Consider the following 11430-nt stretch of genomic DNA (forward strand, 5'->3'; position numbering starts at 1 on the left):
TGGAGTGACCTGAGTGCTTGTGTTATGTGGCGGATCCTAGCGCCCGACAGGCAGCTCACCGTGACCTTCTCCTTGTTCAGCCTGGTGAGTGGGATGTCAGTGTGCCTGATGATAGAGTCACCTATTACAAGTGTATCAGGTGTGTTGTTTAGCCTTAAGGGCTGTGACTGTTCGGCACACTGGCTTTGTGAGCTATATGTTGCACATGTTTTGTTTTGGGGTAGCGGTTGCTTGGGTGTCTGCTTTGCAGGTCTCTGCTGCTTAGGCAGATTTTTATTTAGAGCCTCCAAGTATGTTTTTGTGTGTTTATATGTTTGGTTTGCTGTCGTGGTAGGTCTATGTGAGACTGGAATTGTAGTGAGTGTGGTTTCCTTCTCCTCCTGACTGGTTATGCCAGTACTGAGTTGAGAGAGCTTAGCCTCCAGTTTGGCTATATGGTTGCATCTGTCACATGTGTTGGAATTTGTTGGGAAGAGGACAGGGTTGTCTGTGTACATTAGGCAGTTGTAACATTGCCTCAAGATTCCCAGGTTCACCAGCTGGACTGGAGAGGAGATTGACAACTGACCTTTGGACATGCTAGAAGAGCATTGGGAATTCCTTTATAATTGAAAAAAAGGGACAATGGGGAACAAGTTACTCAAGGGGAGTTTGTGAGGGTGTAGTGCTTTTAATTTTTTAGTGCTGACTTATATAATTGCTTTAGTGAGCAAGTGCTAGGCTTTAGCGTAGGAATAGGGTGTTTATTATGAGAACTAGATCAGTTCCAAGGCTCAAACCCAAATAAGCGGCGCTGCTCGATGCCGCGCTATGCACAAAATCACGCAAAGCCGCGCTACAGCGGGTTTTATACAGGCGGACTTGAAAGAGCTAGAAATTGGCCCAAAACAGCCAACAGACTACCAGATTCCTGCGCTGGGAACACTCCTCCAGGGACAGATAGGCTGCTCCAAGCTCCCCACTGCCACTGGTGAACAAAGAAGCCTCCCTTAATCCAAGAAAGGAAATGGCAACACAGGAACTTTCCAAAAGTCCAGAATACAGCAAAGCCTGTATTTGGACTACTCTAGGTTAGGAAAGACGGGAAACAAGGATAATTTATGTTTTTTTTTTTTGCAACAAACAGGAAAATGCAATAAATATTTAACACAGGCTAGCGCACTTGAGTGTGTAGCCTCAACAGGTAAATGCAACAAACAGGACAAACTTTAAAAGTGCAGGTGCAAAAACAACTTTAAACAGTTTAAAACAGTTCAAGAAGCAGAAATACTTGCAGTTTAGCTAGATCGGACAGACGCCCAGATAGTAGCAGGAAAAAACACTTTTATCAGGTTAGCAGTCGCTCTTTTGGCCTCTCTGCTGCTAGCACCACTCTGCCGGACCAAAAGGAGCTTGGCTGAGTAGTAACAAGCGCAAAAACCTTGCCAAAGCGGGTTTTATACAGGGGGACTTGAAAGAGCTAGAAATTGGCCCAAAACGGCCAATAGACTACCAGATTCTTGTGCTGGGAACACTCCTCCAGGGATAGATAGGCTGCTCTAAGTTCCCCACTGCCACTGGTGAACAAAGAAACCTCCCTCTATCCAAGAAAGGAAATGGGCAACACAGGAACTTTCCAAAAGTCCAGAATGCAGCAAAGCCTGTATTTGGACTACTCTAGGTCAGGAAAAATGGGAAACAAGGATAATTTTTTTTTTGTTTTTCTTTTTTTCAACAAATAGCAGGAAAATGCAGTAAATATGTAACACAGGCTAGCGCACTAGAGTGTGTAGCCTCAACAGGTAAATGCAAAAAACAGGACAAACTTTAAATTACAAGCGCAAAAGTGCGCTAAAGCTGGCTTCAAAGCAGGGGGTTAGAAAGAGATGGGAAATGGCCCAAAACGGCCCATAAGCTACAGGTCACTGGGCTGGAACCACTCCTCAAGGGACAGATAGGCTGCTCAGAGCTCCCCACTCTCACTGGTGAACAAAGAAGCTTCCTCCTATCCAAATAAGGATATGGGCAACATAGGAACTATGACACAGCCCAGAGATCAGCAATACCTGAAGACTGGACTATTCTAGTTCAGTAAAGGCGGGAAACAAGTTTTTTTTTTTACAAAGTAGCAGAAATTAGGTACAGAAACACAGTAAATGCTTTAATTAAGCAAAAACAAACTTTAAAAGTGCAAAAAAAAACCTCCGAGATACAGGCAGGAATGCAATAAAACAACTTTACAGAGCTTATTTAGTAAAAGAAACAGAAAAGCAGCTAAAACACACAAACACTTCAGATGCAGTGCAACCTAGAGCACTTGAGTTGTAGCAATATTAAGGCTATTACAGTTATAATAAATGCTCTGAAATATACTGTATATTTCCAAAATGTTTGAGAAGCACAGTCAGAACACAAGGAGGTTCAGGCAAAAAAAAAAAAAAACCTCCTGTGGCCTATTACATGAAAGCAATGGGAGTTCAGGAAAATCAGTAGAAAAGCAGAAAGTTTCCTGTGTAGTTCCTTCCCTATTTATCAACTCTGTTGTGTTGATGACATCAGCTTGCTGTTGTTCTTAAAGGGGCAACTTCTCTAAAGTTCTTAAAGAGACACTCTCTCGTTAATGAAACCACATTTCTGCCTTGGACCGAAGCTGAAAACAATGCCACCCACTTAGTTTATTACCTCCCTGTTTGTAACATCAGTAATGATTTCTAACACTCCCACCCACGGCATTAAGTTTCTGCAAACCTGTATCCTAGTCCTCTTTTACATCCCTGTGGAGTAACATCTCAGTGCTTATGTTCCCTGCTTCACATAGTGCTCCATACTACTTTCTGAATGTTTTTTTTTTTTTGACAAAGACAAAAATAATTGGAGGGCAAAGCCCCCAAATCAGGGACACATTTTTAAATATTGCTCTTATGAACTTAGAATGTTGCTATAATAAAAGGTCTGGTGTCATGCATTTTCTGAAGAATATGTAGTCTGAAACTCAAATGCTTGTCATTTAGTAAATTCGATCCTTACTGATTTACCATAAAAATCAGAAAACCACAAATCTTAGGAGGAACAGACTCAAACTGTGAGATAAAAATCTTGACAGTTGAGAGGCATGACTTCAACCTTCCTGAGCCAATCTTAGTGTTTACCCAGTGAGACTAGACGCTCCAGAGATGTTTTTGAAAAAATAAAAATGTACAAAATGTTTCCCTTGCCTGTGAGAGTAGTTTAGCTAGGGTGGTTGGCGAGGAATAAATGCAATCACCTGCTCACCATTTTCCAATAGCGGCTTTTAAAAGCTGGTATTACATTTACGGTAAACCTGAGTTCCTTTGCGCTCCATGTGTGGTCTAAACTGTAGCATCTGCTTATTACATTGTAGCAAGTAGTTTGCTACAGTTTACAAGTAAAAAAAAAGCTTCTTTTTTCTGCACATGTTTAAATACTGCTCTTAAAAACTTAGAAAGCTGCTGGAATAAAAGGTCTGCTGTTAGCGTGCATTTACTTAAGGACGTAGTCTGAAACTCAAATGACTGTCCTCCTTTAGTAAATTTGATCCTGATTTGCTACAAAAAAATCAGAAAACCACAAATGTTATGAGGAACAGACTCAAAATGAGGGACAAAAATCTAGACAGTTGAGAATCTAGACAGTTGAGAGGCATGACATCAACCTTCTCTGAGCCGATCTTAGTGCTTACCCAGTGAGACTAGATGTTCCAGAGATGATTTTATTTTTGGGCAGAAATTGTTTAAAACGTTTTCACTGCCTGTGACAGTAGTGTAACTAGGGTGGGTGAAGAGGGATAAAATGCAATCACGATCTTGCAATACCAGCTTTTAAAAGCCAGTATTACATTTGCAGTCAAACCTGAGCGTTTTTGTGCGCCGTGTGTGGTCAAACTGTAGCATCTGCTTGTTACATTGTAGCAAGTAGTTTGCTACAGTTTACAAGTTAAAGTTTATTTTTTTCAACACGTTTAAATATTGCTCTTAGAAACTTAGAAAGCTACTAGAATAAAAGGTCTGCTGCTATCATGCATTTATTGAAGGATATGTAGTCTGAAACACAAAAGCCTGTCATTCTTTACTAAATATGATCCTTACTGATTTGCCACAAAAAAAAAAAAAAATCAGGAAACCACAAATGTTTTGAGGAACAGACTCAAATGTGACACATGGAAAAATGCAATTACCCGATCACACTCTTGCTTTAATGCAATACTGGCTTTTAAAAGCCGGTATTACATTTGCAGTCAAACCTGAGCGCTGTTGTGCTCCATGTGTGGTCTATATATGAAAGACAGTCATTTCTTTAGGAGATGGAAGAAAAAAAGTGAAAATGGCTAAAGAAGGAAATTAACAGACAAAAAACTCAAGGACAGGCTAGAATATGATATTACTTCCAGGAGAATAAGGTGGACCAATACTCCTGCATTTAAGGAATTATTTTAGGACTACACAGTAAACGATTGTGTACTTCTGCAACATGAGTGATACAAGGCAGAGTATAAACAGAAATTCTTACACACGGATTAGAAAATAGAGAGATTAGGCAAATAAATGTGTGGTCATGATACCTTGAGAGAGCAAGAGCTTAAAACTCTCTCTAATGTGTGTTTAAATGACCCAGCAAGGACAAGATTTTGAGAGATCTAAAATCGAACGGTTATCCATAGAAGCAGTCATCCAAGAAACACATGACAATGGGGCACAGATGAATTGGTGCAAAAGAAGACGGGGACCAATCTACAGAGACAACTGTACTAACCAAAGGGAATGACAATCCATTTTACAGAGCAATGGGCTCTTTATTCAATCAATGCAAGAGATTCTTAGAATAAGAGAGACAAAATATCAAAAGTGATAAAGATGTTAACTGGAGAGAGTGAAAAAAAAGAGAGAGATCACAGACTGCAAGTGCAGGAAGATTAGTAAGCTGATTGTAGAGTAATATATTCTGTGGGTTGGAAAAGGGATTGGGAGGCAACTAGGCTGCTAGTAAATGGAAGAAAACTGATAAAAAATTTGTCTTCTACCAAAAAAGAACAAAACAGAGAAAATGTAGACTCTGTCAGGAAGTTATTACATAAGTATTTCTATACAACAGAGAATGATGTTCCCATGCTCTAATTCAGGGTGCTGGAGATATGATGGTGGGTTAAAAGGGAACATATATTTTGTTCATGCCCAAAATTATAATTTAAATTGGATTTACAGTCACTGACTGGTAAAATATTTGTCAGAGATGGACAACTTAAACAGAACAAGGAAAATCTGCCCGAGCATATTACAAATCTAGTAGATTTGGTGCTCTTGGTGGCAAAAAATGTAATTACAAGATTGTGGAAACTGGATAAGTCTCCACTAATATAGGGCTGTATTAGAATTTGGAATAATTCTGAATGAGTTAAAAGCAGCTGGAAAAACACAGAAGACAACAGAACAAACAGCTAAATGTATTCTAAAGAAGTGGGTGTCATGGAAACAAATGACTGAATTGGAAAGGGACAGGAAAAGGTATCACATTGGGTTAATCTATGGGGAGGAAGTGGGGTTAATAATAATAATAAACAGTTCTGCATAGGCCTGCCTGCATTGTCCTGTTTGACCAGCCTTGACGTATATTTATTTTTGATGTAAATAGAGACAACTCCGCCTTTAGTTCCTGCCTGTGAAGTAGCTGGCCTAAATGCATGGAAGGCATTATAACGTTGCACTGTTAGTGTGCTCTCCCTGGCTGTAAACCGTGTCTCAGTACCGCACAGACATCAGCATTTTCTAGGGTAAAGAGAGCTTCTAGGGAGTGGAGTTTTTTGTTTAGACTCCTAGCACTGAGCAGCAATACCTTTAGACTTTCTTGGTTTTGATTAGCTATGTTTGAAGTACTTTCAGTTTGGCATTGCCTAAAACAAGGCACTATGGAGGAAGACCATGTTTTAGCTAATATTCGAAAGCTTAGAGGGGAAGAGCTGCAGACCATCCTTGACAAAGTGGCGTGGTCTGTTGACCATCTCCTTCCTTTCTGACAAATATTGCATCCCCTTCGAATGACACCAGAAACTAAGCCAATTATTAAAGTCAATCATTTTTTGTTCGTATTGTGGCATCACCCTTGGAGAAGGTAAAATGCTGCTCATTGCTAGGCTCATACCAGCCTGAGACACATTCCAAGAACTCCATGATGTCTCTCTTCATATAGTCTAGGTAGGTACGTCTCTGGTCATTTACTCCCACATGGACTATGACTGAGTCATACTGGTAATTGTGGTCCAATGACTTGAGTGCATGTGCAATGTAGTGGATCCTAGCCCCTGATAAGCAACTGACTAACTTTCTCCTTACTCAACCTGGTGAGAGGGACATCAGTGTGTCTCACAATGGAGTCTCCAGTGCCTAGAATGCTGGATTGTGTGTTGACTTGCCTTTTGGACACACACACAGGTGACTTAAGAGTTTATTTGGGTATGACCAAGGCTATTAAAAAATCCAATCAGTATTTGTTTCTTTTCATCCTAGATCATTGGGACTTGCTGTACCCAAGCAAACTATGTTTTGGATTTCTAAGGCTATTTCCTTTTGTCACTCATTTCATGGCAAGATTATTTTTCTAATTAAAGGTCATTATACTAGAGCTGTGACTACTTCTGGTCATTTTTTCAAAGGATCAGATACTAATTCTATTCCTGAAGAAGCTACCCCCCACTTCTGTGCTTACCTTTACCAAGCACTACAAGTTGAATGGCATCTCTAGAGCTAGGGCTGATTTTGCTAGTTTGTTTTTCAGTAGACTATGCCCCTTCCTCCTCCCAAGTTTCCTCTTTAGCTTTGGCACTCTCTAGATGGTTAAGAATACTGCAGCAGTGAATGTAAGGACATAGTACAGCTGTGCCTTCACTGCTGCAATATCCCCCCTCCACATCCCCCTACTTATTTACCTTCCTGGATGCACACATCACCTCTTGGGTTCCTCAGACTGCTGTTCCTCCTGGGGCAATAAGTTCCATTTTTGGTAGGTCTGAATGTCACCTTTATGCCCTACGTTAAGTAAGGAGCATATGGTGACATTCAGCATACCTTTTAAATTCAGGAGTCTTTGGTGGTTACAATACATCCAGTGATCCAAAAACTGTAATACATCCATAAAACAAATAGCCCAGCTAATTACTAGGACCACAGATGTAAATACAATCCAACAAATAAATGCACATGGTGGAGGCAAATATTTATAACAGTGCTTACCCAAGTCTCCAGAACAAACTAACTCTCTAAATTACAGTGTGAGACACTATCTGCCTTTACAAAGGATAACTGGGTGGGTATTCATAAATTCACCCCTGGTATGAATGACCTGGCATGGGTTCAAATTACATGACCCCTTGACATATGACTAAGTCACATCCTTGTATGGAAGCAGAGTTAGTGGGCGTAACATCCTTAGGCCTGCTTTCCTGGTGACTCTTGGGTGACCTGCATGGACTTGCTGTATGTGGGAGTGGAGAAGGTGTGTGTGCTGTACTGTCTGCACTGAAGGCTGAAATCTTTTGCAGTGTCTAGATTGGACAAAAGGTATATGCATGGTATTTTTACAGACAGTATGTGCACTGTGAGTGCATTACAAGACCATAACATGTTTACGTGATTACAACATAAAAAAATTATATCAGTCAAAATACTTGAGTGTACTTTTTGCTTTTGTGTTTCAGGCCATCTTGAGATGCCAGTTTCTGTAAGCTTTCGCAAGTCACATATTTAGCGGATTTTCATTCTTGCTGGGAAAGTACACCAGTAAAATGAATGTTTCCTCTCATGCCAACCTCTGTTTCTCAACTCTCCTCTTGGGCAGCAATTTGTGGTTCCCCAGATTTTCATTGAAATTATTTTCACATCTGTTACAAATGTTTTACAAGCCTATAAATAGGACAGTTACAACTGTATACATAGCTTTATTTTCATTTTCTGTAGATATCAATCTTCACTGAAAATTCAGTTTCTTAAAGTTTGTACATTAACAACAATGCTGACTAAAAATATAAAAATTAGTTATACAATTCTCAGGTTGTGGTAATAGAAGCCTGAGTAAGTTGGTCTGCATGCTAATTATTCTAAAATTGCTGCAGTTATCCTTGGCTTTCTGTTAAGTGTTTTTGATCTTGGACATACTGGATTAAACAATAGGTGCCAGCAGAGGTGAAAATGGTCATATCCAACTTGATGAGGTGCTAAGTGCATTGGTTTCTGGCTTGGTACTGACTTTCATTTCGTTGAATGAGAGGTTTAAATGCTGAGCTGATTAAATTGTCTTATGCATTTCAATGTATGTATTTATCTGAATGTGTTAACCAGTGTAATCTACTCATGCATTCATTACAAAGTAGTGAAGTCCGATATTGTCTAGGTGCATCATGTGGAGATAAAAGGCTTGGTTTAATTGTTTGGGGGTGGGTATGCTGTTTTATGAAATAATGTGTGTCACTTTCTACAGAATTCTACTCCGTTGTGGAACTCAAGAGTCATAAGGGAAGGTTGGACAAGAGGCTAGTGCAGGCTTTTGTTTTAATTAAATTACTACATTTTTAAGAATTTTACTTTGTGTGCTTGGTGACAGTGGGATTATAAACAACTGTCACAATTTGTTATAGGTGACTTGAATTGTGGAGTAAATTTTACAGATAATACCTGTATTCATTCTGCTGTTTAAACTGTTATGTAGAGTCTGTGGAAGTCATCTGGAGAAAGTCAGCTTTGTAAGAGATGGCTGCTCAAAGAGTTAATGGGACTTGTTTAGACTAGACTACACACTTGGATGTTACAGGTAAATAAACATTTTTATGTTTGGGAGATTCTGATTTAAACTGCGTGTTACTGATGGCATTTCTTTGTGTTTGGTTTATATACTATAAAGCTTTGTATTATAAGGTTTAATTTTTTACAGGTTGCTAGTTTTCCTACACTCTTGAGTGTGTGGCAATTTCAGTGTGTGTGTGTTTGTGTTAATGGAGATGTGGTATTTACATTATTAACTGGCTGTTTGTTTTTCAGTGATTGCTTGGGAGTCTGGTTTTCTAGGAGGTTTACCATGTACTTTTTGCTTTGCTCGGCAGTGTTTTAGCTCAGATGAGAAGATGTGGTCAATGTTGAAGGTTTTAATGTGGCTTATTAGTTAGCTTTCTACATTGACTCAGGATGCCCATATCCACTAAGCTGGTAGTGGATAAGTTCATGTCCACGGCAACAGATCATTTTTATTGATTAGACAGTTGGAGAAATGTTGTTTTGTTGAGTGCACTCAGTATTTCATTGTAATCAGTTTTTGCAAAGGATTGCAATAAACATTTTTTTTCTGTAACAATTTGGAGCCTGACAAAAGGGAAAAAGTGACCTACTCCTCTAATGTGGGAAATAGCTGCATATGTCATACATAGTACAATGTGAGTGTGTATGTATGTGTCATGTCTTTCAACTTTTACCTCAGAATTCTAGACAAAGAAAGTATTCATGGAAAAGGAACTCTTAGTGGGTGCTATTCACTAAAAATAATTCCCAGATTTAAGAGGAATTGAACAAAAGTTTGAGAACAAATTAGATATGTTCCCCCAGATTTGGGAGAGCTGAGGTGTGTGTGTGTATAGGACCTTTATGGTTTATAACTGAAAATAAATACTTATTGCACAGGGACATGTTTGGGTAATCTACCGGTGTAGTACCTCGCGGATGGTTCTGCGCAGGTTAGGGCGTGTCCACATTGATAGGCAGGTCATCGCACATCTGAGTGACAAGGTATGCTAATTTCCCCTGTCCGGAGCTATGCACTTTTTAAGAAAAACACCCTACATTCAGCATTTCCACTGTCCTAAACTACATATGTTTATAGAAAAATACCTTACATTCAGCTGTTCCACTGTCCTAAACTATGTATGTTTTTAGAAAAAAAACCTGTATTTAGCATCATTCACCATATATTCTTATTTACAGTAATAATCGCTAATTTTCCACTTGTACTGTACATTCTTATGTGATCTGCGGTGGTGGTGTTGTGGTAGCGCTGTCGCCTCACAGTAACACGCTGTCCAGTTCAACTCTCAGCTACAGCGTCTTCTGTGTGGAGACATGCGTGAATGGGCGTACTTTCGTTGAAGGCTGTGCGTTAGGGCTGGCAACTCAGCACGTAAAAATCAACTGCCAATCATTTGTGGACCGGAGTTCCGCTGTGGCGACCCCTAACCGGGAAAAGCCGAAAGACACAACAACAAATGTACATTCTTATGTGCCATAATTCAGCATGTAATCCAAGCAGTAATGCTATCTTGCTTCCCACCAAAATGTTTAACTATTGCCGGGTATGATTCAGTGGTTAAGGATTCCACCTCATGGATCTGGATTTTAATAAAGGTATCATTATTATCTGCATGTTATTCCTAGTCTACACGAGTTTGCTCAAGGAATATCAGTTTCTTCACACCTGTGAAAAAAAGTCTTTCTAAATCAGAACTGCAAACTGCCAGTATTTAAAGCATTTACTTATTACCTTGCGACTTAGATCATGACTAAAATGGTCTATAATAGATCGATTCACTTAGTAAAATAACAAACAGTGTATACCCACTGTAGACTGTTGTACCTATATCTCCAACTGCAGTGTTTAGCAGTTAGACATGCACAACGCAAATTATACCGTCACATAGAATGAAGAGTCATACAACCCACAATCACTTTTAGATCTGTAGTGTACTATTACTGCGTATTCAATAACCATGTGGGTGACTTGATCAGAAGGACCTTTTCAGGCATAATATACTCCAACAGGCATTCTGCCTTTTCAGGCATAATAACTCCAACAGGCATTCTGGCATTGAATTTCATTATGGTATTTTAACTTTATAAACTTTGCTTGATGATTGAACCTGTACTTATTTGTTTATGTATAAGTATATTTCAGCTTTCAGATAACGTTCTTACAGACAACTGTAACTGACAGCTACATGAAAGCTAATTAATATGAATGTAGCTTCGTAAGGCGTGGGCGTGACAGGGGTGGGGTTTGCTAGTGCGCATCCTGTGAGGTACTACACTGGTAGATTACCCATATACACACACATATATATATATATATATATATATATATATATGTATACATATATATATATATATATATATATATATATATATACATATATACACACATATACATAACATCCACAGAAAGCCCACACACAGAAACAATCTACTAGATTTCAAAAGTCTACACCCAGACTTTATGAAAAAGAATGTCATCAAGGGACAATTTGTCAGGCTTAGCAGAATTGTCAGCCAAGATGAACAATTCATGTCCAAAAGCCTACAGCTCCAACAAATGTTCCTTGACAAAAACTACCCCAATGGACTGGTGAAAAGGACTGCCCAGGAAGTGTGGGAACACAGGCACTCCAGGCATCAGCCAATCCTTATATAT

General features: G+C 39.2%; 1 protein-coding gene across 4 annotated transcripts in view; it reads right to left on the reverse strand.

Annotated features, from left to right (window-relative positions):
• The window catches only part of MSANTD2 (Myb/SANT DNA binding domain containing 2), a 954611-nt gene that overhangs the window by 447638 nt on the left and 495543 nt on the right, over positions 1-11430 (reverse strand). The gene's annotated exons all lie outside the window — the stretch shown is intronic.

The sequence above is a fragment of the Protopterus annectens genome, chromosome 8.part0 (assembly GCF_019279795.1).
Source record: "Protopterus annectens isolate FY-2018-M chromosome 8.part0, PAN1.0, whole genome shotgun sequence".
NCBI lineage: Eukaryota > Metazoa > Chordata > Ceratodontiformes > Protopteridae > Protopterus > Protopterus annectens.